Source organism: Otolemur garnettii, unplaced genomic scaffold (genome assembly GCF_000181295.1).
Source record: "Otolemur garnettii isolate 467f Iridium unplaced genomic scaffold, OtoGar3 scaffold00264, whole genome shotgun sequence".
Lineage (NCBI taxonomy): Eukaryota > Metazoa > Chordata > Mammalia > Primates > Galagidae > Otolemur > Otolemur garnettii.
The window spans coordinates 597,012-602,276 of NW_003852659.1; the positions used below are offsets into that span (position 1 = coordinate 597,012).

The following is a 5,265-nucleotide window of genomic DNA, read 5'->3' on the forward strand; positions in this document are numbered from 1 at the left end:
TCTGATCCTTACAGGAGGCCTCTCAACATGGGCAGGGAGGAGAGCTATGAAAGCTGGGGGAACTGAGGCTCTGCGATAGATAGGACCTTAATGTGACCCTTCCAGTTGATGCTATTAGTGGAGGCTGTGAAGAGCTGGCAACAACGGCCAGGTCAGAGGCCTAGAGGAAGGACTAACGTCCCACTGAGCCTCAGAGGTGTCCCAAGAGGACCAGGCGGGAGGGAAAACCGAGGATGGATTCCACAGGAGCTCGACCCTGGCGCCGAGGCAGGAATATGGCTGAAGCAGACAGAATAGCGAATGGATTTCCAAACGGACCTAGTGGGAAATGGAAATTCTGGAGCAAGATGTTCACTGGCCTTCAGAACAGTCATAGAGAAAATGGCAAAAGGGTGCGGGGTGACGCCTGCGCACTTAGTCGTCTGGGTTTACTCTGGGCGACACCATTGGCACCAACCTGCGCAAGCGCCTCTGAGTTGGAGTTGTTCCGGGGTGGGGAGTCCCCGGCCCTGTGCGCACGCGCACAGCAGGGCCCAGGGGCACTTCCCCTCTAGCGTCTGCGCAGGTAGACGGCTGTGGGAGGGCGGGGCCTTCTGTGTCCAGCGCTAAGGGGATTGTGGGATAGTGGCGGAGGGAGCCGGGCGTCGGGAGACCCTGAAGCGGACTGCCCAGCCCGGAGACCTACCCGGTTTGGGGGAGAGGACGATTAAAACAGGAGGCCTCGGCTTCCGTCGGTCGCTGCTCAGCTCTGCAGCCTGCTAGGACTGCGGAGGAGGACGTTTTCCCCTCCCTCGGGGCGTCGGGCTAAGCTGGGGAAGCCAGGGCAACTTCCCTTGTCCTTCCCCGTAGAGCTGCCTGTGCGAGCCTCGCACTGCATCTCACCCCCGCCTGCCTCGGTGCGGAAGCGCTCCCGCTTCGCGCGCGGACCCCGGAGGCCCTTGTGCAGGTCTCGTGACCCTCCCGCCCCCGCCTAACTCGCAACCAACTCTGCGACTAGGCGCGCGAGGCCGTTCCGGTCCCTGGGCGCGTGCGCGGGCCCCGCGATCCCCGGCGCCTGCGCGAGCCCCCGCCACCGCCCCCCGCCCCCACATACCGGGCCCCGGAGCAGGGGCCAGAGCCGCTGCGGCGGGGCGGGGGGGCTGCCCCGATGAGCCCCGAGTGCGAGGAGCCGCCGCCCCCCCTCGCAGGTGAGCTACCGGTGTCGCGGGACCCGGCCTCCCAGCAGGGGGCCCTTATCCTGCCTCCCCTCTCTGCGCCCCCAGTCTCCTCGGTCTTTCCCCTCCAGGGCTTCCCCCACCCCCAGTTTTTATTTTTCGGACCCTTTCTCTATCCCCTTGGGCTTTCCCTCTTTCCTGCCCCATTTCTTCCTCCTGTCTCTCGGCCTCTTCCCTTCACTCTCCATGAAGACTCCTCTTTTAGTCTGTCCCTCTCCGTCCCTCCTCTGCCACCTTTCTTCAACCTCTTCTATCGCGGTTTTCCTCTCTATACCCGCAGGCTCACTCCTCCCTCTTATCCTGTGACCAGCTGTCCCCATGCCCCCAGCAGGTTCCTTCCCTTCGGATACCGGTCGCTTTTCCTCGCACACCCTTCGCTCTTGCCAGCTTTCTTAGGCTCCATGGCCTCACCCTCGGGCCCAGGATGACCGGATAGGGGGCTTTCCCTTCATCTTGATTGTGACTCTCCCAGTTGTCTGGCTGCGGCCTGGCGCCGCTGGGGCTTGGTCCTGTTTGTGTGAGACGAGGCCTGCTGAGGACAGGGCAGGGACCCGGGGCTGGGTGGGATAGCAGGGGGCTCAATCCCAGGTCTGCCCAGGAGGAGGTGATGGGCCCTGGAGAGACAAAGGCAGAGCTGTCCAGTCACAATTACTGTGTGTGGCCATAGAGGTAACTCAGGGCACTGCAGGAGGCCACAGAGCAGAGGGACTGGTGAGACTGGCTGGATGGGTGGCTTTTTCTGTCTAGGAAGGATGAGTAGGAGTTGACAGATGGAGAGTAGGAAGAAGGGCCTTCCGGTGGGGAGGAACAGCACGTGCAAATATGTCAAGGTGGGCGCGTTGGTAAGGCCATGAGTGCAGATGGTTTTGGGGCAAAGTAGCCTGACTGAATACTTGTCTAGGGCCCTGCCCAGGACTTCTCGTGAGGGTCTTCCTTGCACACGTTCTTATACACAGGTGTAACCATTAACACCCACCTGAAAGCAAGATGTTTCTGGAAAGGAAGTGTGCTGTATGTTAAGTGTGGTAACTGGTTCATAGGCTAAAGGAAACTACAGTGAGGTTTCCCTTGTGTCCAACCTGAAGGGAAGTTCCAGCTGTTAGCGTCCGTGGCAGATATAGCAAGGCCTGGAGATGGTTCTGTAGCATGTCGTGAGTCGCTGTGTGCAGGGCCTGTGCAGTGACCTGCGGAAGACACGTGGAAATGCCCACCATGCCTGCCACCTGCACTTACTGGTGGTGATGTGAAGGTTGCTTTGCTGTTTAAAATATGTTGTCTTCTGTTTTCTTAAACAAAACAGAATTTTTGCCTATCACGTATATTATTTTACTTAATTAATTGAGACCACGTGACTGTAGCTCTGGGCTTGGGATCAGGAGGAGGGAGTACAGGCTAATTGTTTAGAGCTAGGCCTTTTGTCACGCAGAGCCAAGTTCAAGTCCTAGTTCTGCCTCTCTAAGTGGTGAGGCCTTTGGCCAAGTTATCCAAATGTACTCTGCTTCCCGCCCTGCGGCCCCCCCCACTCCCGTGTATGAGGGAATAACAGGAGAGCTCTCTACCTAGGGTGGTTCTAGGGCTTAAGTGCCTCATCTGTAGGAGCCTGTAGTGGAATGCAGGATGCAGTAAGTGCTTCAGGATCAGTAGCTTTTAGGATTATTGCTTGGTTTGAGATTATGAGTTGTACTGTTTCTCATCTTGGGGCATTTGTGTTCATCCTGGGGACATTTGACAACCTCTGGAGATGTTTTTGTTTGTCACAAATGGAGAGATGCTGCCAGTGTTTTAAATGTGGAGGTGGAGGTCAGAGGTGCTTGCTGCTCAGCATCCTGCCCGGCACAGGAAAGTCCCAACACCACAGGGAACTGCCCAGCCCAAATGTCAATGAGGGACGACTCTACTCTAAGGCGTGGGTGTTGCAGGTGGTTTTGGCTTGCCTGCTCTGTGGTGCATGTGAGCTGTGTGCTGTGTGGGTTGCGTGTTGGGATGCACTGACTTTCGGTGGGAGCTTGTTGGGCCATCTGTTCCTTCCCATTAGAGGAGAATCTGCTCTCATGCCATCCTCTCCCCCAGCTTGCTTTCAGGGTCTGTGCCAAGTGACCTTAGCAGATCACCTTCCTCTTCTGGCTTCAGTTTCATTAATTCAACAAGTATCTTTAGTGTGAGCTTGGCTGAATCCTGGGGGATAGGCATCTTGGGCAGGGGGAGGGCAGATGCCTGGAAGGCAAGACCTGTTCCCAGCCAAAGCTGGGATGCTGTGGAGACTGCGAGAGCAGGCCCTCACACCCCCTCACACCGTCTGGGAGGCTTCCTGGAGGAAGTGCTGTCTGTGTGGAGGCCTGAAGGGACCTAGGAGGGGCTTGTCAGTCTTGAAGAGTCAGGGAAGGCAACCGAGCAGCCTTTCCAGGGCCAAGAGCAGTCAGGTGTCGCACCCATGAGGATTGTAGCAAGAGATACCTTGGTACAAAGGTTTTAGGGATCTTTCTCCAGGAAGTGGTGCTTTGTGCTAACGCCATCTGTGAGGTATTTCCCAGTTGGGGAAACTGAGATGCAGTGGGGTTAGGACTTGGGTCACTAGGCCACACAGAGGTTTAGTTTGGAGAAGATTCAAACCAGGCCTTTCTGACTTTGGATCACTTTGTAACACTTATCCTTTCCTCTGTCTATTCCAAGGGCTACAAAATTTGTCCGTTGGTCTTTTCTTTTTTTCTTTTAAAGCTGTGACTAATTCAGGAGCTTCTGAATTTGAGTGCTTAAGCCCCCTCCCCAGTCCTTGGCTAAATGTCCTTAGATTATTTTATATCCTAATTATTCTCTCCCCTGAGGTTGGACCAGAGCTGCTGACTCTCCTGGGAGCATGTGGTTCTGGGGTCCCAGGCTGAGGTGTCCTCTTAACTGGGGACCTTCCCCACAGGCCTTCCCAAGACCCAGGAAAGTCCCAGCTCATGAGAATGGGAACAAAGTTATTTGGTCTTGGCTAGGTCCCTTTGGCCTCAGTGGCCCCTTCTCCTAAGTGGGTATTTCCAATGCCTACCTCTCTGGGTGGTGGTGGATTCTGTAGTTGGCACACACCATGAGTCCTTCTCGAGACAGTGGGGTTGCTATCACCATCACCCATCCTTGAAACCAAGTGTTCCCAGCTTCCTTTCAGAAGTGCCTGAGAACTGACCATGGGTGGGGTAGTTAGAGGGAGGTGGTCTTGCCATCTTCTGAATCTCAGGCCCTGAGGAGCTGTTGGCAGGCTGTGTTCCCTTCCTAGGATGGTCAGCTGGCCTGCAGGCCTCTCTGGCACTGGAGCCTCTGTTGCACCTCTGGACAGCTCAGGGGCTGTGGAGGGTATGCACCCCCACCCTTGGTACTCCATTTCCGGGTGCTTGGGAGGCCGATTAGGAAGGGGTGGCAGATACAGCATTGGTTCACAGGTTCCCTTGCAGCCAGTGCTGGGTCTGAACAGACAGAGGCAGCAGTAACAGTGGGGACAGTTCTTTGGGAGCTGCAATTAGGCCCTGTCTGAGCTGGGGAAGGGGCTGGGGGACTCCTGGGGGTTGGCTGGTGTTGAAAGCCTTAGAACAGCACAGCAAAACAAAAAGCCAGAGGTGATGGTGATGGTGCAGACCTGGCGGAGGGAGAGCTGCAGAGGTAGTTTTCTTTTTTAATGGCTTTCTTTCTCATTTACAGTTTCCCCTTCTTCCGTTTGCAGCCAAAGTCATAGTTTTCAAACGGTCGCTAAAAACCAGTGGTAGTCACTTCCGCTTTCTTAAAGTTGCTGAAAGTTGCAAAGAATGGGGGTGGCGGGTGTGTGGTGCCTGCCTTAAGTTGAGTGATCTGAGGAAAAGTGCTTAAGTCACATAGATGAGCAGGTAGCGCCTCTTTCCTGCTTTCCTGTTTTTACTACCATCATCCTCAGGATAGTGACTGTTTCTGCCCATCGTACTCCAAGTGTTGGGCTATGATCTTACATTCAGACTGGAAGAAGCTCATACTTACTCAGAGCCAGTTATGTCAGGACAGCTTGCTTTAACTTGGCTCATTCTCACAGCAACCTGCTGCCCCC

At 55.5% G+C, this 5,265-nt stretch overlaps 1 protein-coding gene across 4 annotated transcripts in view; it reads left to right on the forward strand.

The window, feature by feature from the left end:
* The first annotated feature begins 1,098 nt into the window (after window positions 1–1,098).
* Window positions 1,099–5,265, forward strand: part of PPP6R1 (protein phosphatase 6 regulatory subunit 1) — a 27,913-nt gene continuing 23,746 nt past the window's right edge. For all 4 annotated transcript variants that reach the window (XM_012813454.2, XM_023508669.1, XM_023508668.1 and 1 more), the window contains exon 1: window positions 1,099–1,187. The gene's annotated coding sequence lies outside the window, so the exon portion shown is untranslated. The remainder of the gene's footprint in view (window positions 1,188–5,265) is intronic.